This window comes from Herpailurus yagouaroundi, unplaced genomic scaffold (assembly GCF_014898765.1).
Source record: "Herpailurus yagouaroundi ecotype Mexico unplaced genomic scaffold, PumYag 139, whole genome shotgun sequence".
Taxonomy (NCBI): domain Eukaryota; kingdom Metazoa; phylum Chordata; class Mammalia; order Carnivora; family Felidae; genus Herpailurus; species Herpailurus yagouaroundi.
This window is the reverse complement of record NW_024412394.1, coordinates 2,648,462-2,668,826: the sequence shown is the minus strand read 5'-3', so window position 1 is coordinate 2,668,826 and position 20,365 is coordinate 2,648,462. Positions and strand designations below refer to the sequence as shown.

General features: G+C 51.8%; 1 long non-coding RNA gene across 1 annotated transcript; it reads left to right on the top strand.

Moving 5' to 3' along the window:
- The first annotated feature begins 960 nt into the window (after positions 1–960).
- Positions 961–8,658, top strand: LOC121029344 (uncharacterized). Its single transcript, XR_005789687.1, has 3 exons — positions 961–2,443; positions 7,159–7,290; positions 7,612–8,658. It is a non-coding gene; the product is annotated as an uncharacterized LOC121029344 (long non-coding RNA).
- The last annotated feature ends 11,707 nt before the right edge of the window (positions 8,659–20,365 follow it).

Genomic DNA, 20,365 nt, shown 5'->3' with positions numbered 1-20,365 from the left:
CCCAGGCCTGTGCTGACTGCCAGGGCCTTTCCTGGAACTCAGCAGAGGACGGAGCCCCTCCCTGCCAGCCCTGGCACACGCCAGGCACAGCGTGTCCCCTGGGGCACCTTGCAGACACCCCAGGAGGCTGGGGTGTGGGACGGGTCTCCACCTCCAGGAAGAGTCCTGCTCTGGGCTGCCATCTGAGCTCCCTGCCCTGGGCTGTCATCCTCACCAAGGCCCTACCAGACCACAGGGGACAGCAGGCACAGCAGAGGAAGGAGAAGCTTTGTGGCTGGGTGGCAGGATTCATGGGTCTTTGTTGTGGCTTTGGGTGGGAGGGTGGGGAAGGCAGAAAAGCAGGGTCTCAGGCTTCAAAGCACCTCCCCACCTGCTTCTCCCTCCCTCTGAGGAAATCTTCAGGGGCCTCGTGGTTTTGAGGGGAGGGGACAGGAAGAGACTCTAAACTCTGGGTCAGCCAAGGACAGAGGTGGGGGAGATCTTCTTGCCCTATATCCCATTTTCTCTCAGCATCCTCTTCCTGTGCTCCCCGCCACCCTAGAACAAATTTCTACCTCCATCTGCCGCTATGAGTTACATCCCCCACACCAAGACCTCCAGGGGCCTCCCAGAGTGGTGGGCTTTGGGGAAAACGGGCCTTGTACACAGAAGCTGCAGGCCGGGCCACACCTGCCCAGGGGGGCAGGAGGAGAGCTCCCCTCCCAGATGGGCCGAGGCTGCTCAGCTCGGGCTGGGGGGCCGATCGACGCTGGAACGCAGGGGCGAGAAGGCAGAGGGATGCTCACAGGGGCCACGTAGAGGTCCCGCGCGGCAGGCAGGGGCAGGCAGGGGCGGGAGCCGGGGAGCCGGCGGTACGCCCGCACCCCCTCCCCTCTCCTCCCCCGGGCTCGAGGGAGCCTCCGAGAGTCGGGTCGTCGCTGACCGCAGGCTGCAAGAGCGGTTGATCTGGTGAGCGAGCACACCCACTTACCCAGCTGCTGAGTCAGGCTGTTCTCGCTCCCCGCTCGCCCGCCCGCTCGGGACATTGTGTTCCAGCCCCGGCGCGCTGGCACCGGGCCCAGGCGCTCACACCAGCCTCCTCGCCCTGTTTGTGCTCGCGGCTTGCGCTCGGCGCGCAGCCTCCCCGCCGCCGCAGCCCTGCGAGTGCGCGCTGGGGCCCGGCCAGGGGCGGCCGGGGGGCTGGTGCGGAGCCCCGGCGACGCGCCCCCGGCCCGCGGGGCCCCGCAGCCCAGCCCGGGCGCCAGCCTTACGTACAGCACCCAGACCTCTCCAGCCCCCCACCTGAGCCCTGCTGTGGAAGCCCGGGCGCGCGTGGGGCCCGAGCGGCACACTTGGGGGGGGGGGGCAGGTGTCGGTAGCTCCTCGAGGGAGAAGGAGCCGCCCAGGCTGCCGCCCAAGCCCCGCTAGCGCTCGGTCCAGTCTGGAGGAGGATAGCTTGGGAGCGCGCCAGCCCCACACTTGGAAGACCTGGGATGCAGTCACGTGACAACGGAAGCCCGCTGGAGGGGGGCCGATTCAAGCGATGCCCCCACCCCCGCCACGAGGAGCCTCCTCCTCCTCGTGCCTCGGACCCTCTTCCCCGTCCGCTCTTCGCACCAGCCTGGAGACTCCAGGGATTCCCAAGGGCTGGCAAACCAAGCCCAGCCCTTTGGGAGAGCTTGGGAAACCCCTGGCAGGACGCCGGCAGTACGAAGAGCCCGGGAGCAGACGGCAGGGTGGAGAAGACGACCCCGAACTGGAACATGACCCCTCCCTTTGTTCCAGCCCCAAACCCGGATTTATTCAGAGCCACGTTTTCTCTTTACCCATCCATCTACAGAAAGACGTCATTGAGTGCAGTTCCTGAAGGTTCCACCGTCTCCAAACCAAGGAGGGGACAAAGGACTGACGTACTGAGCATACCATATGGAAGGCTCTGTTGGGTCGTGCTAACGATGTCAGTAGAAAGTTGAAGACACAATTCCTAAAGTCCTTTCGTCTCCCACCTCCCAACCTCCGCAGTGTGCTGTGCCATTTCTGCTGCCAGGGGTGCCCATGCTCTGAGGCTACCCATCTCTTCAGCTCCAGCTCAGAAAGCCCGCTTGAAACAGCGCCAGCCAAATCTGATTCCTCTCCCCTCCCAATGCCCGGCACATTCAGTCTGTACCTTTCTCACGGCACAGCGTGTGGCCTGTCTCGTATTCTAGTGATCTGTTTACTAATCCTGTTCTTCTAACCAGATTAAAAAGTCCTTGAGGCGGAAACAAAGTCTGCCTCTTTGAGCCCCCTCCCCCCCCCCCAACACTTGAGCTCATCCCCCACAGGCCAAGTTTGGCACTGGAGTTGATGTTCAGTAAATGTTGGGTGTATTGAAATGATTTCCTGCCCTCGGGCAGTTTGCAGACCAGTTGAAGAGACAAACACACAGTTGGTGAGGTTAAATAATAACCCAAGCCAGCAGGTGGTGAGTACCAAATGTTAAGAGCTATAGGGACTCAGGAAGGAGGTGGTGATATGGGAGAAAGATCCCAGGAGGTTCTAGGCCTTGGGCTGTGTGTGTGGAGGAGGAGAGAGGAGGCGTGGAGGTGACTCATTCTGGTTGACATCACCACAAACCAGCCTTCATGCTAGCCACTTCACATGCATTATCTCTAATATTTAGGTGGAGGGAGGGGGATAGGTTTGGAAGGAGTGGAGGGGATGGTGCCCAAGCCAGACCTGCCCAGAGCTTAACCAGAGCATAGAGGCAGCCTTGGATCTGGGCTCCCCACCCTCAGTTCACGGGCACTGCCTGTTCCCTGGCCTGCCACGCCTGCGCGCTACACCCAAGAGAGCTGCCCAGCTCTGGATGCACTCTGGTCCCACCCTGGTGAACAACTGGCTGTGTGATCTTGGGCAAGGCACTTCCTTCCCTACACCTCACCGCCATTTGTACCTCTGTTGCAGCGCTTATGAGCCGGGGAGTCTGTGAGTTAGTGTCCTGGCGGCCACGTGACGCTTACCACCTCCCCTCATGTTATCTGGGCTGCTGTGGCTGCCTAAACCCCCAGCCCTCTCTCCCTCCCCCACTCATTGCTCCCTCCCCGTCTGGAGCTGCTGAGAGGAACACTGGGTACAGAGTGTGAGCAGGGATAGTAGGTTTCCTGTGGTTGCAAAAGGAACATCGGGACTTTCCCTGCGGTGCCCAAACTGTGGGAGAAGTGGGGGAGGAGGAGGCAGGGCCAACCTCGAAGGAACCTCTGCTCCCTTCCCTCCCCTCCACGCTGCTCCCAGCTCTCCAAAAGGCTGGTACAGTTTGTTACGCTGGGGCCGGAATGTACCGTGTGTTTCATATGGCCTCTGTCCAGTCCTACACTGGCCGCTTTATATTTATACTTTCTTCTTCAGCTGTGGCATCCTGCTGTCAGTCAGTCACCCCTGCTCTCATCTGCCCACCTCCCACCTGGGGTCTGGACCCCACCAAGAATCAGTCCTTGGGTTCCAAACTCTTGTGGTGGGGGTGGGGGTGCAGAGAGGACCCTGGAGGAGAAAAGCTGGACTCCAAAAGGGTAAAACCCCCAGTCCCCTTTCTCTCTCCCATCACCCAGCCCTGCAACTGCCTCCAAGGTCATGGACTCTGATTTAGGTCTGAAGGTTCTCCGTGCCTTTGAGGTCCATCCTCTGTTCCTTGCCACTCTTGTTTTCCCGAGCACTTCAGCAATATTCTTAAGCCCAGCTGGACAAGTGAGCTGAAGGCTCTATTTAAGTTGCCTCCCCCAAAGCTTGGCAGACCTGTTAATCTGTGATCCTCCCCCATCAGTCGCAGAGAACATGGCAGAGGTGGGGCTGGGGTGGGGGGTGGGGGGTGGAATCGGACCCTCCCCACCCTCCAGGAATCACACATTCCTAATAGAAGCTGTGAAATGGAATTTGACACTTGGTGACTTAGTGATTTTCTGAGTCATGACCAGTTTAACCTCCTCAAAGTGGCTTCAACATTCAGAGACTGACCTGGCCTTCTTCCCCCAGGAATTTGTGATATGATTATTCACAATAATAGGAAACTGAAGTTCAGAGAAGTGACAGAGCTGGGATTCATATTTGTCTGACATCAATGCCAGCATTTTGTCTCCTTCTCCTCCTCCCCTCCTCCTTCTTTTTCTTCGCCTCCTCCTCCTCCCCTCCTCCTCCTTTTTCTTTCTTCTTCCCTTTCCTCTTCCTCTTCCTCTCCTTTTCCTCCTCTTCCTCCTCCTGCTCCTCCTCCTAGAGAGAGAGAGCGCGCACAAGTGAATGGGGGAGAGGGGCAGAAGGAGAGAGAATCTCAAGCAGGCTCCACACTCAGTGCAGAGCCCAGCGGAGAGCTCCATCCCACGCCCCCAGGACCGTGACCTGAGCAGAAATCAAAAGTCAGACGCTCAACCGACTGAGCCAGCCAGGTGCCGCCAATGCCAGCATTTCTAAATGGTCTGCTAGACTGCTCAGACCATGCACCTAAATTTTAAGTCCTCCATTGCTCAAGCCTCAGAGTTTCAGTCCCTTCTTTCTCAAGTGATTCCAGAGACTCTGCCTCCTGGGAGTCCGTGCGTGCCTTGAGGTATAACTGTTTTCGGCCCATTTGACAGGCTGGAAGCGTAGGGGCCCTGGAGGAGGCTGAATGGCAGAGTTGGACGGTCAGGCTTGCTGGCCAAGGGCATCCTCCGTTGTCCCTCAGCCAACTGGCACGCCTGCTGCCACTCACCACCCCCTCACCTGGGAATAAACTTTGCCTTGTTGTATTGATCTGGCATGGGATCCAAAAGCCAGAGCCTGAGGCTCTGAACTCAGGTCTGTCTGTGGCACGCAGTGACACGGCGGCATGGTCTCTGTTAGGACCCATTTATGGCAGCACTTTGGGAGAAATCACCACCGTCATGTCACTCCCTGGGGTTTGTGTCAGGCCATGTACGTTTCACCTACATGTCCCAACTCAGCGTGATCTTAACGTTCCTCTAACGTGAAGAGAAGAGCAGTCACTTTCCCGGTGGGAAACGTGAGGCAAGAGTGGCTAGGTTGTTCACCCAGAGGCAAGAAACTTGGTTTGTGACGGTGCGATCTCGGGTGCTTCGTTTCATAACCCGGGGCCTCTTCCGAGCTGAGAGAGGAAGAGTTTCCCAAGACGTCCCAAAATCTCGTGACATGTGGCCTTTCACCCAGCTCTACCACCGTAGGAAGGGACCACATTGTCCACGCCACCCTTATCTACCCCCAGAGGCTGAAGCAAGGGCACCAGACATCCTGTAGTGAGTCGGCCTGTCCCGGTCTCTGGCTTCCTGTCTTCTGCGGCTCTCATGGGCACATTTTGTCCCCTCTGAGCCCAGTTCTTCCTCTTTCATCCTTCTCTCTGTCTTTGCTCACTGAGAGCCCTGTTTATATGCCTCCATCCATCTGTGTTTGCTTTTCTTTTTGCTGTTTATATGTTCATTCTCCTGGGAAGTTTCCTAGGGTCCCAACTGACATCGACTTGTTTCCAAGGAAGCATCTTCCATTCCTACCCCCACTTGCGCTCTTCCCCTTGCCTCCAGCTCTGCCAGTGTCAGATTGCTGAGGTTCACGTGCTCAGTGGGTACTTCATGAACACCTACTGTGTGCTCCAGCAATTGTGTTAATTCCTGGGGGCCCAAAGTCTAAAAACTGTGCTGGAGCATCTGTTAATCTCTTACTGTTTGCACCAGGCACTGTGGTTTATCCTGGTGGCACGAAAGCTGGTCATGGCCCTTGAGGGATCTCTGGCCTACTCGGGAAGGTGCACAAAAATAGATCATTATTGTGCCCTGGGAAGTTGGGGACTGGGGGTGGCCAGAGGGGTCAGGGAGGGCCCCTCTGGGGAAGCCAGTCTGCGAGTCTGAAAGGAGCTAGCCAGGCAAAGTAAGGGCACAGGGCATTCCAGGTGGAAGGAATAATGTCTATAAAGGCACACTGGCATGAAGCAGCCTGTGTTCTCCGGTGGGCACTTTGAGTTGTTTGGTCTGGCCTGGACATGGAGTACAGGTTAGGGAACCCAGGGAGATGAGGCCAGAGACAGGCAGGCCCAGATGGTGCAGAACCTCATGTTCCAGCAAAAGGGTTGACCTTTAGCCTGGAGCCGCCGGAAGCCCAAGCAGCCTCATGGCTCCCTGCAGCCTGGGAGCTTCGGGGCTGGGCCTGGGCCAGGCCCAAAGCCCTCTCTTGAGCCTTCATTAACCCACATTTACTGCCCTTTGGCTTAGTGAGGCCTGTGGGAGAGTCAGACACTGGAAAATAATGCTGTTTTTAAAGCACGATCATTATTCATTCATAAATGTTTAGCAAGCTCTGATGTTTGCCAGGTGCTGCTTTGAACGTTGGGAATGGGTCCTTGAACCCTACAGAGATCCTCGCTCTCAGGAAACTTACCTCCTTGGCAGTTGGAGAGGTAGGATTGGCCATAAACAAATAAACACATAAAACAAATAAATGAGAAGGATAATTTCAGATCCCCAAAACAGAGCGATGCAATTGAGGGGAATGGGGTAGTCTGGGTAGTCAGGCAAGGCTGCTCTAAGGAAAGTTAAGTTTGAGCTGAGATTGAGATGATGAGAACAAATCAGTGTGCGTGAACATCTACAGGCTGAGGGTTCAGGTATAGGAAACAGCACTTGTGGGGTGCTTGTGTGGCTCCGGCAGTTAAGCGTCCAATTCTTGATTTTGGCTCAGGTCATGGTCTTGTGGTTTGCGGGATCAAGCCCTGTGTGGGGCTCCAGGCTGACAGCACGGAGCCTGCTTGGGATTCTCTCTCTCTGCCCTTCTGTCTTTTTCTCTTTCTCTCAAAAATAAATAAACTTAAAAAAAACAAAAAACAAAAAAACGGAAACAGCACAGGCAAAGGCCCTGAGGCAGTAAGGAGCATGGTGTTTTCCAGGTTTAGAAAAAGATGTTGGGTTCAAATTCATTACTCTGTAGCAATTCTATGCAAGGATTATTGTACCCATTTGGTAGAGATGGAAACTGAGGCTCAGAATGTTTACATTTCTTGGCCCAAATCATAACTGGTAGTACAAATTTTGGTTCTAAAGCCACTGTTTTGTTTTGTTTTGTTTTGTTTTGTTTTGTTTTGTTTAAACCAAAGTATCAAGTACAGCAACCGTGTGTCCTAAATCATTTGGGAAGATCCAATTTCCAAAATTTTGTCTCGTTGTTCCCTAGATATCCATCATGGACATTCTCTGTCCCAAATCGTGACTTTGAGCCCCGTCTCTGCCACGTACTACCAGCGGGATCCTAGGACAAGCACTTCATCACCATAAGCCTCAGTTTCATCATCTGTAAACAGGCAGAGTAATAATTCTGATAATTGAGGCTTGCTGAGAGGATTAAGTGAGATAATCCATGTCAGAGGCAGTACAGTGCCTGGAACATGGCACACATCCAATTCATTCAATTCATGATAGTTTTGTACTGTTACCTTGGGAAACTGAGGTCACCTACAGAATGGTCCTGCTGCCACGTGACAGGCCTCTGAAGCATGAGCCAGGCAGGGGAGCAGTGGGAGGAGACAGAGCAGGAGAGGGCGGCCAGGGGGGCCTCTTCCCTGTACTCAGCCGCTTACTCCTTGAGCTGGGATCCCACACTGACACATCTTGTACTTCCCGTTTCCAGGGAAATTCCTCGCCACTGGACCGCACCCACCCTTGAGGACCTCCCCATCTCCTTGGGCAGAGCAGAAGCCAGACAGAGCAGGGGACTGTGAAGTGACAATCCTCAGCCCTGTGTGTGCCAGGAGCCCCCGAGGGGCAGGCACCACACTGCAGGCGGGCAGGGGCCGCAGAGGAGTGTGGTGTGGGCTGCTGGGACAGAGCTCCTCTCAGAGGAGGTGGGGACCCCGTGGAGTACGTGACTCGTGCCCTTCCAAGCTGCACGCTCCAGTTAGCAGGACAGAGACCCCTCCCCACCCATCTCCAACCTTCCCAGGCTTCCTGCTCTGCTGGGAGGCCCTGTCACCACACACACACATACTCTCTCTCTCTCTCTCTCTCTCTCTCTCTCTCTCTCTTGCACTCACACCCCCCTCCCAGGCACCCCTGAGAGGACCAGCTGCAGCTGGGAGGTGGGGGTGGGGAGAGTACTGCCAGGGTTCTCAGATCCCTAGCCTCCCTCTCCCACCCCTCCCTCGCCCCCAACTGCTGAGCTGCTTCTAGGTTTAAAGCAAAACATGAATCTGTCCTTCCTGCTGTTCAGTGGCAGCAGCCCTGCCTGGAATTATTTTTAGCATGGATGCAGGGAAGGCACAGTTCTCCTTGACTTTCACTGGGGACATCCCCCACCCCCCAGCCAAGACTTGGCGGGGGGAGGTCAGTACGGAAACCCCCCTCCCAGAAAGGGGAAATGGGTGTGTTTTCTGTTCCTTCAGCTCACCAGAACAGGAGCTGTAGTCAAGCTTGGGGTTGTGCTGATGGGAAATTCTAGGCTCCAAAGCTCATGGGTTCCACCCCACCTCTGTCTGTGTCCCCCTAAGTCTGAGAAGCAGGAGGTGCATGGTGTCTGCAGCCGAGATGCCCAATCTGTGGGTGTTGGGGTCCAAGGGGAGCCACTTGGTTACACCCAACACTGTGGACTAACGACATAGGGACACCTATGGGTGCAGGGTGTGGTGTTTACACGGGTGCTTGCTTTATAATTGATTAAACTGAGCATGTCTGTTCTATATATTTCTCTGCGTGTGTCTTTTAATTTTTTTTTTTATGTAGGCTCCACGCCCAGCCTGGGGCTCGAACTCACAACCCCAAGATCAAGAATCACATGCCCTACTGACTGAGCCAGCTAGGTACCCCAAGTATGTGTGTCTTTTAGATACTAGCATTACTTCATTGAGGTATAATCTACATATAGTAATAGCACAAATCTTAAGTTTAGAGCTTAATGACTTTTGATAAGTGTATATACCCGTGCAACCATCACCTAGATCAAGATCCGGACCATTTTCAGTACCCCTAAATTCCCGTGTGCCCCCTCCTAGTCAATCTCTGCCCCCCCCGGGGCGGGGGCAACCTCGATCTGATTTGTACACCATAGATTAGTTTTGTGCGTGTGTGCACGCATACGCGTTTTACGAGGTTAAAAGAAATACAGCTACTATCATAGGAGAGGGAAGTGGGCAATAAAATCTTTAATGTGAAAAGGGGGCCTCAAAAAAGGAGGGTTAATTCCGTTTGAAAAAAACTAAGGCATCACTGGCATGGGAAACAGGAGGTTCCAGGGCCAGCCCAACCTCTCAGGATTGGAACAAGAGGTCTGGGGACACTTCTTGGAGCAGAGAGGCGGTGAGTGGGGAGAGCAGGAGTGAGGGAGAGGCCTGCCAGGGCTCCTCCTGAGTCCGTCCACCCCCACGTTCTGCGTGAGGTCCCTGCCCCTCCTCTGGCAGCAGTTTTCTGTGAGGCCAAGGCTGCGAGGAAGGGCGCTCTCAAGGGCATCCGCCCAGAGGCACGGAGAAGTCAGGGCCTCTGGGCAGTTAGGTTATTTATCTCTCCTGCCTTCCCTTCCAAGGTCTCTACGATTTGGGGCCTCCTTCACCCTATGTCCTGCCTGGGGAGAGGCTGAGGCTCTCAAGGTAGGGTGGGGTAAGAGTCACGGAGCTCATCATTTCTTCTTTCCTTTGTTTAAAAACACGTATTTGAGGGGCTCTCAGTCGGTTGAGCTTCGGCTCAGGTCACGATCTCACAGTTTGTGAGTTCGAGCCCTACGTCCGACTCCGTGCTGACAGCTTGGAGCCTGGAGCCTGCTCCGGATTCTGTGTCTCCCTCTCTTTCTGCCCTTCTCCCGCTCTCTCTCCCTCTCTCAAAAAGTAAACGTCAAAAAATTGTAAAAACAAAACACTTATTTGAGCACCTACGTCGTGCTGTAGCTTCTTGCTGGGTGCTGGGGACAGGAGGATGACTGAGACAAATGTCATCAGCTCACAGGGGGTGAAGAGTAGCATCGCCAGGTGAGGCCAGGCCTTCTCCCCGCTTCAAATGACCTCAGAGAGGTAAAGTGACTGGTGCAGTATCACACAGTGAGCTGCTGACAGAGGGAAGCAAAGAACAGGGACCCTTGACTCGGTCCTCCCTACTGAGGATAAGCAAAATCAACAGCCTGACTCCCCAGCTTTCTTCCCTCACAGGTGTTCTGGTCCTGGAGTAGCAGAAAGAGCACTGACCTAGAAGTCAGGAGACCTCGTCCCTGCTTCTAGGTCTTAGAGGGACGTGCCCTCTCTGGGCCCCCGGTTTTCTCCCGTGTACGGAAGGAAGGCGGACTTGAGATGAGCTTTGTGTTTCCCTCAGCTCTCACTTTCTTGAGTGTACCCTGCGTTTCCTCACCACAGGGCCTTTGCTCAGGTTTTTCTGCCACACGAATGCCTCTTTCCCTCCTCCTTCCTTCCTCTGACATTCTCCCAGTCACCTGGGACCTAATTCACATGCTGCCCCCACAGGATTTGGGATCTATTTTTTTTTTTTTCAGGGGGGGAGGGGCAGAGAGAGAAGAAGAGAGAGAGAACCTCAAGTAGGTTCCCCGCTGTCAGCGCAGAGCCTGACACACAGAGCTCAGACTCCCAACCGTAAGATCATGACCCGAGCCGGAACCAAGAGTCAGACGCTCAACTGACTGAGCCACCCAGGTGTCCCAGTATCTGGGATCTGTCGAGTGGTGGCCCCGAAGTCTCCGCTCCCGGAACAGACAGAGCCTCCCTCACTTTGCAACCCCTCCTGTCCCAGGACAGCCTCTGTGGGGAAGATATCTGTTTTGTCAACCACCAGTGCAGGTGTGGGGTGAATTCTTGCTCCCACCCCACTTCCACATGGCCCTTTCAGCTTTCGAGACTGATCTGATCCTTCCTCAGGGCTTCTGTGAGATTGCGCCTTCCTGCTGGGCAGCCCAGCCCAAGCCGGGGCTCCAAACTGGGGCACTTTGGGCAAAGGCAGCCACCCTGGGAGGTGACCCCAGGAAGGACGAGGACAGACACGGCCTCTCCCAGAACAGCTGCCCCACCTCATCTGTCCCGTCCTCATTCACAGACACCTGGGAAGAAATCCTCCCTCACAACAAACAAAAGGGCTCCCGTTCCCACAACCACACCCAAACCCACTCCTACCTACCTCCCCACAAACAGATGTATCAGCTTTGCAAAGATGTACCCCCTGCTGCCTCTGCTCCCCTGCCCCTCCCCTGGGCGGCACTGTGCACGCACGTACACTCGTTGCACACGCACACGTGGGCACACGAAGACACACGCATGGATACGCATGCGTACACATGAGTGTATACACAGGCAATATGAGGGAATGCACGGGCATGCAGTGGTGCCCTCATGCGCCTGGGGTGCCCACACTCTCCCGTGTATGCACACGTGGGTGCACGTATACACACACTCACTCTCCCATGATGCGGGACTCCTCTGCACCTTCAGCTCTCGGGTGAGCCCCGCTCATACCTGCCTGCTGAGGATGCTCTGGGGGGATGTGGGGTGAGGACAGTGCTCCATTGCTGGCTCCCGGCTACCTCTGGATTTACAGCAAACCAGGCTCTTTTGCCTTCATTTCTCTTACTAGTGAATAACCCTACGGGTAGCAGAGAAAGACCCAAGAGCTGTGCGTTCACTCCAGGGCAACACCTTGCTTGGGTGGCTGACAGGAATGGGGGCAGGGGAGGGGGGTAAGGTTTCCACCACTTCCGGGAACAGATGTCTCCAGGGGGGGCGTCGTTTTGCGGGGCTGGTAGATCTCTTTGCTTGTACTGTCAGTTCTTGATTGCATTCCATTCATTCGTCCCATTGCTGCAGGGGCCTTAGGCCCTTGTCTCCTTCCCGTGGAGAGGTAGGACGGCTTTGAAGAGGGCCCAGTCCCCAGGTGGATGTGGCAGCTCTGGGGCTGAGAGCGGGGTCCCGGGCAGACTGGCTTCCTCAGGGGAAAGCGGGGCTTCTTTCGGACGCCTCCAGGGCACAGCGCAGCAGTAATCCAGAGAATGGTAGGGCTGAGCGATCGTGTTTGTGACACGGTCGCCCAGTCTAGGGGCTGGGCAGGGAGCAGACTGGGGTTCCGTTAAACCTGATTCAGCTGCAGTCACTGAGCACACAACACGTGCCTGGCGTGGTGCTGGGGAGGGGGAGGAGGGAAAGAGGAGGCTACAGAAATGAGTAAGACGCAGCAACTGTCGCGCGTGCATGTGTCTCGTTCCACACGGGCGGAACACCCGGAGAGTGGAACTTGGGGGCCACCCCAGATCTGTCCTCTCCTACCCCATCCAGTCAGTCCCCTGTCCCACGGGGTGTTCTTGTTCCCTCTTTCTCACGAGTTCTCTCCTTTCAGGGCTCACGGCCACTGCTTCTGCAGGCATCTGGTACCGCCTCCCTCGCGGGGCTTCTAATCGGAGGGGGGTGGGGGGGCCCCACCTCCAAGCTTATATCCTCCCTCACTCGGCTACCAGAACCATCTGCCTCAAACACACAGCTGATCTGTAACTGAGAACCCTTCACTGGCTCACCATTGCCATCAGAACGGAGGCCCAAACGCCTCACGTGGCACCACCAGCGGTGGGCGTGCAGGGCGCCTGCATCTCTAAGCCTGCCCCCAACTACACATTAGACCCCAGCCTCCCGGTTCCCCCGACTGGCCGTGCCGGTGTGCACATCTGAGCCTTTGCACATGCTGTTCCTGTTGCCTGGAATGCCTGTCCCCTCCTTAGCCTAGGAAGGACATCATTATCTTTCCACATTGAGGGGGTCCCCCGTTCTCTGCCGGAACACATTTTACAATAGTGCTGACTAGAATGATTTAAAAGCCAGCATTTCTACAGAGCAGACACAATTCGGACTGCTTTATGTCTTACACATATATAAATAGACAATTATATTATTAATCTCCATTAGTTCATTTAATCCTCACTAACTTGATGGGTACTATAATTATCATTTCCATTTTACAGATGGGAAAACTGATACGCAGAGAGTTTAAGTGACTTATTTACCTCAAGTGACATGCCTGATAAGCAGTAGTGGGATTTACACACAGCCAGTTCAGCTGGAGAGTCTGCACGGTTAACCCCTGCACTACACTGCCTCGCTCACTGTCTTGAGTATTTGCCAACTTACATAGCTTTGAGCAACCAGATTCGGTTAATGCCTGATGAGCAGATGAATGAATGAATGAACTCATTCAGATTTAATTACATGAAGCAGTAGGGCTCAATCTTCATTCATGTAAGATGTCTGCTATGCCAAAGCTATTTTATTTTCTAGAACGTAGGTCATTTTTTCAAAATAGATTTTGAGAGTAAAACCCTATGCATCATATTTTCGTGTTATCTTCTGGCCTTTGACGTGGAATTTAGATGGGTCTCCAAGGCTGTTTTTTCAAGTCAATGGAGAAAGAGGTCCCCAAGACCCTCCAGTGACCTGCTTACTATGACCAGCTGCCCATGGCATAGGCAGGTGTCAGCTACCTCCTGAGCAATCTCTGTGCTTATGGCACCAGGGAGACAGATTCCCCTGAGAAGTGACCTAATGCAAAGTGAATTATGGCTGATGCTGAAAGAACATCCTATCTCAGCACACGGGCCAGGGACGGAGTTGTTCCAACCGGAGATGTCTGGGACGGTTTTCTGGAAGAGGTGAGATTTGGACTGAGTCTCGAAAGATTTTGGTAATTGGAGAGAAGGGAGAAGGGTGTGGAAGTTCCGAGAATGTTCGGTGGTAGGAAGAGTGGAGCAGCAAAGCGGGAGGCAAGAGAGGATGCGGTGGAAGGGGAGACCCCCCCAGGCAGGTGGGTAACGGCCACATAGTGGGGCAGCAGAGGCTGACATCATCTTCATTTCTGCCCTGGTTGACTGCACATTTTTGGTCGAGTGGTTGATTTTTTAATTTTCATTTTCTATCCTCTATGTAAATTAAGCATTTCCACCTGGGGGGAAGCTCGAATGAGAATCCCGAGGGCAGAAGAATTTGCTGATTCCACAGTTCAACACACTAGGCTCGCCACCCAGCCAGCCGACAGCTTGTCTCCCTACGCTCACTTCTGAAAGGTGGTGTAGCTTAGAGGATTAGCCGCAGCTCTGCCACTTGCTGGCTTGGCAGACCATTTAACTTCTCTGTGCTACAATTTCCTTAGTTTGTTTTTGAAGATTCCCTTAGTTAAGACACTTAAAGCATCTAGAACGTGGTCCAGCTTCCAATAAGCGCCCGGTGGACATTAGCTGGTATGGACACCATAGCCAAGAGTCTTCATAATGATGCAAATTTCACTGGGTTATCCCTCTTTTAGGCCACCGGATTTGGCCTTTGCTGCCACCTCTCTCTAGTCCCAGGGTTCTCCCCACAGGTGTGGTTCCTGGTGACCTGAGCAATACCCTCCTCACCCCCCAAATATCTGAGTCAGTCACCCCTCTTTTTGCCCCTGTCCACCCATGCCCACTCTGCTGATACACTGGCTTCCTGGGATATGATTAATTCTGATTTGTGCCCATGGGGTCTGGACAGGGAAGCAAAGCTGCAAAGAAACCTGAGTAAATGCTTTCTGGGAGTTCACAGGGCACACGGCCAATTTCAGTTTGAGGGTCAGCCAGGTTCCAGACATCAGAGCTAAGTCCCTGGAGAGGAGGCATTGGTGCCTCTGTGTCTCCTCGGGGGGCAGCCAGCTCAGAGCCCTGCATGTACCCAGGCTTGGGAAATACCTTCGGCTGTTTGCACGACAGGGTCAGAACAGCATCCAGCTGTGCCATGACAGCCCCAAACCAGAAAACCATGGCAGTCCGAAAAACCAGACTGGGATGGGGTACAAATCTGGCTCCTCATAGCAAAGGGGCAGGTGGAGAGGGGATTAGCATATAAAACAGAGCCTGGGCCCTTTCCCAGGGCCAGGTCCAACTGGCTGCCCCTTAGCAAACCTCAAGGGCCCAGACAGTTCTCTTTGAACTATCAGGTTCACCTTCCGCCCTATCTTGCCCTTCTTACCCACGTCTGGGACTTTCTCCCAACACTTTCCACCTTGCAAAAGCTTTCTCTTAAATCTGGAACCAGAGTTTCTCTTTATCACTGTGTTTTTGTTTTTTCACAAGTTGTGCGTGGTGAGATCTCTCTTGTGTTTATCCTGCTGTGGTGCATTCGTCACATTTGGGACAATTTCGGCCATTGCTCATTCTAAATGGTTTCAGTATTTCTTCAGTCCCAGCCCATTTTTCAAAGATGGTCTGCAATGGACTGACTACCTGGCAGTTTGTTAACAACGCCCCACCCAAATAAGAATCTCCCCGGAACTCAGGAGTCCGTGTTTCCAACAAGTTCTAGGCTGTCTTGGGCCCACTGTACTAAGACCACTGAGCCAGGACTGTGAGTGTTTCAATGGCAGGGCCTGGATGTTGCTCACCTCTGTGTCCCCAGCCTCTGTAGGACCTGTGGGGCCACCTCCCTTCCCAGGCTCCTAACGGCCTAATGCCAAAAAGATGACACCTGGACCCATGAATTTCAGGCATCAGCCAGCAGAGGAAAGAAACTCTTTGGGGGGCTCTGAGGGGTTGCCCCAATTCACCAAGGACGCCTTGAGAGAAAAGCACTCGTGCTGACTTAACCACGCTGGACCTCTGTTCTCTGTGAAATGCAGATCAACGTCTCTGTGGTGAGGGTTGAGGTGACGAAGTCAGCCTCAAAAGCTAGAAGTTCGAGGTGTCAGGCTTAATTCTCGTTGGGGTTAGGGGGCAGGGGAAAAAGCAAGTGAGCAAGTGAGAAATTATTACTTGCAAGCTACTTCCTAGAAAATACAGAGAGAAGCAGACAGATAAATGTACCAGGCTCATACGTAAGAACACACACCTTGTGTGTGTGTGGTTTAGATAAACTTTACTGAGGCGTAATTTATGTACAATACAATGTGCCCATATAGGTGTATAATTTGATGAGTTTTGACAAATGTGTTTGCCTCTATCGCAGTAAAGATCATTTCTGTCTCCCTAAAAGTTTCCTTGTTCCTTTTTGCAACCTGTCCCCACCTGGGCCCAAACAGCCCCTAATCGGCTTTCTGTTGCTTTGGATTAGATTGGTATTTCCTAGAATTTCATGTACAAGGAATCACACGGTCTGTACTATTTTCTTTCTAGCTTCTTTTGCTCAACATCATGTTTTTGACATTCGTCTATGTTTTTGCTTCTATTAGTAAGTAGTTTGTTCCTTTTCATAGCTGTATTGTATTCCATTGTATGGCTACACAATTTGTTTACCCGTTCTCTTGTTGATGAAGATTAGGGTTGATTGTAGTTTGGGGCTATTGCGAAAAAGTTGCTGGGAACATTCTTCTACGACTCCTTCTGTGAACACATTTCTATTTCGCTTGGGAGGAAAATTGGTGAGTTATACGGTAAGTGTGTGTTAAGCTTCAAAAGAAACTGCCAAACTGTGCTCCAAAGTGGAAGTGTATGTTGCCACCAGAGAAGTGTGAGAATTCCAGTTGTTCTCCATTCCACTGGCTCTTGTATTGTTGGTCTTTTTCATTTTCACAATTCGGCTTGGGCGAGGAATGGTCTCTCACTGAGGCACGTGTCTGCCCACCCCTCCAAGCTCTTCTGGAACCATTCCTCCCATCCTCACGCTTCTCCCCAGCTGCTCCAACAATTCCTCTGTTTCTTCCATGCTCTAGTCCCCATTCCTGGAATTCTCGTCCTCTTGAAATTTCCCCCTCTTGAAACTGACCCCTTCTCATCATTCAGGTCTTGGCACAAATTTCACCTCCTCAAAGGTCTTTCATCACCCTCTCTGATGGTGTCCTCGACATTTTTTGGCTCATTTACCCTTTGGCTCATTTGTAGCAGTGAGCCCTATCTGAAAGAATCTTGTTTGTGTGTCTATTTGTTGTCTGCCCCACAAACAAAGGCAACTTGTCTGTTTTATTTACCTAGAATGGTGCCTGATAGATAGTAGGTATTCAATATACATTGTTCAACGGATGTGCAGTCCAAAGTGTGCATTCGGTATATTAGTCTTTAAGGTCCTGGGAATTAAAGGGTATGCATATTAACAAAACACAATTATTAATTAATTAATTAATTAATTATTTAAAATTAATTTATTTTTGAGAGAGAGAGAGAGAAAGAGCATGAGCAGGGGAGTGGCAGAGAGAGAAGGAAGCACAGTATCTGAAGCAGGCTCCAGGCTCCAAGCTGTGAGCTCTCAGCACAGAGCCTAATGAGGGCTCAAACTCACAAGCCATGAGATCATGACCTGAGCCCAAGTCAGATGCTCAACTGATTGAGCCACCCAGGCTCCCCCAAAACACAAATATTTAAAATGTAAATTATTTTTATTGTCTGGGCTATTCAATTTTGCATGTAAGTATGCATAGAAATCTAAAAATATAGAAAAGTAGAAAAAAGAGGAGGGGTGCTTGGGTGGCTCAGACGGTGAGTGTTTGACTCTTGATTTCAGCTCAGGTCATGATCTCACGGTTCTGGGTTCGAGCCCCAAGTCAGGCTCTGTGCTGACCATGCAGAGCCTGCTTGGGATTCTCTCTCATCCTCTCTCTCTCAAAATGAATAAATAGACATTTAAAAAAAGAAGAAGAAGAAGAAAAGAGGAAATTTGACCGTAGTTTCACCAATTACTATCGTTTAAAAGTGTAAAATAGGGGCGCCTGGGTGGCGCAGTCGGTTAAGCGTCCGACTTCAGCCAGGTCACGATCTCGCGGTCTGTGAGTTCGAGCCCCGCGTCGGGCTCTGGGCTGATGGCTCAGAGCCTGGAGCCTGTTTCCGATTCTGTGTCTCCCTCTCTCTCTGCCCCTCGCCCGTTCATGCTCTGTCTCTCTCTGTCCCAAAAATAAATAAATGTTGAAAAAAAAATTTAAAAAAAAAAGTGTAAAATATTTTAAATTATTAACTAGTTTTAAATTTTTTATTTTTTTAAAGTTAGCTTTTGGGCCGTCTGGGTGGCTTAGTTGGTTGAGTGTCAGACTCCTGATTTTGACTCAGGTCATGATCTCAGGGTGGTGGGATCAAGCCCTGCACTAAGCCCTGAGTCGGGTTCCATGCTGAGCGTGGAGGCTGCTTAAGATCCTCTCTCTCCCTCTGCCCCTGTCTCCTGTTTGCATGCTGTCCCTTTCTTTTATTTTTGTTTTTATTATTTTTTTTAAATGTTTATTTATTTTTGAGAGTGAGAGAGAGAGAGACAGAGCATGAGCAGGGGAGAGGCAGAGAGAGAGGGAGACGCATGTTCAAAGCAGGCTCCAGGCTCTGAGCTGTCAGCACAGATCCTGATGAGGGGCTCGAACTCACAGACTGTGACATCGTGACCTGAGCTAAAGTCAGGCGCTCAATCGACTGAGCCACCCAGGCGCCCGCATGCCCTCCCTTTCCAAAATAAGAAATTAAAAAAATTTTTTAAATAAAAAAAATAAATGTAGCTTTTTAAAAAAATGTTTGTTTATTTTGAGAGATATAAAGAGAATGTGCACAGGGGAAGGGCAGAGAGAGAGAGAGAGAGAGAGAGAGAGAGAGAAAGAGAGAATCTCAAGTGGGCTCTGGGCTGTCAGCGCAGATCTCATGAACTTTGAGCTCATGACCAGAGTCGAAATCAAGAGTCAGATGCTTAACTGACTGAGCCACCCAGGCATCCCAAATTAGCTTTTGAATAAGTAATATTTGTACATGGGAAAAATTCACAGTATATCCTTCTGGAAAACGCTGCTCATATACAAACATACATATATATCTATCTGCATTTCCCCCCAAAATAGCACCATACTGCATACATTGCTCTGCACGTTGCTTTCTTCATTTAACAATTTATCTTAGAAATCACTCCACATCAATAGTTGTATCAGTTACAATTATGTTCGGCTGTGAGTGACAGAAAATTCGAACTATCAGTGACTTGTAAGATTAGATATTGATTTCTCTCTCACTAATAAAGTCTAGAAGTAAGTAGTCAGACAACACTAGGACCCCACAATTATCAGGGACCCAGATTCCTTCTGCCTTTCGCTATGCCATCTTCAGCATAGGGCTCTACTTCACGGTCCAAAATGGGTGTCTGAGCTCTAGCCATTACATCTGCATCTAGCCAGCAGAAAGAAAGGAAAGAAAGGGACATGCTTCCTCCCAGTAAGAACACTTCCTGTGACATTTCTGCTCAACTCTCATTGGCCAGAAAACACAGGGACACACCCAGCTGTAAGGGAGGCCGGGAAACATTTTCTTTTTTCTTTAAGTAGGCTCCATACCCAATGTGGGGCTTGAACTCATGACCCTGAGATCAAGAATCACATGCTCTACTGCCTACTGAGCCAGCCAGGCACCCTTGGGAAACACATTCTTTATTCCAGGTAGACATGTACCTTGCTCAAGATCAGAGGAGAAGAGAATAGATATTGGGGGATGACTAACAATCGCTATTACAGCAAACACAGATTTGCTTCATTTTTAAAAATTGAATTTTGGGGGGCGCCTGGGTGGCTCAGTCGGTTAAACATCTGACTCTTGATTTCTGACTCAGGTCATGATCTCACAGTTTGTGAGTTTGAGTCCCATGTCGGGTTCCGCGCTGACAGTGAGAGTCTGCTTGGGATTCTCTCTCTCTCCCTCCCTCTCTCTCTGCCCCTCCCTTGATCTCTCGCTCTCTTAAAAACAATTAAACTTTTGGGGCGCCTGGGTGGCTCAGTCGGTTAAGCGTCCGACTTCGGCTCAGGTCATGATCTCGCGGTCCGTGAGTTCGAGCCCCGCGTCAGGCTCTGCGCTGACAGCTCAGAGCCCGGAGCCTGTTTCAGATTCTGTGTCTCCCTCTCTCTGACCCTCCCCCGTTCATGCTCTGTCTCTCCCTGTCTCAAAAATAAATAAACATTAAAAAAATTAAAAAAAAATTAAACTTTTAAAAAATTGAATTTTTTATAGCCAGCTGCCCAACAAAAAGTGGGAGCCCTTCACCAACCCTCATGTTCTGCACTTCAAGTCTCCCTTGGGTGCGTGATTGGTAGAGCTAAGTCACATGTATAGTTTCCACAGAGGCTGAGAATTTGAGTTCTGACTTCCAGGTTGAGGACAAAAATCACAATAGGGGAATTCCCCCAAATATAGAAAAACCACTTAGAATATAGGCCAATCCTCCTGTAAAAGACAACTACATATGCCAGATTTTTAAATCTTAAAATATTTTTATTTTTATTAAAAAAACTTTTTTTTTATTTTTATTTTTTTTAAAAAAAATTTTTTTTCAACGTTTATTTATTTTTGGGACAGAGAGAGACAGAGCATGAACGGGCGAGGGGCAGAGAGAGAGGGAGACACAGAATCGGAAACAGGCTCCAGGCTCCGGGCCGTCAACCCAGAGCCCGACGCGGGGCTCGAACTCCCGGACCGCGAGATCGTGACCTGGCTGAAGTCGGCCGCTTAACCGACTGCGCCACCCAGG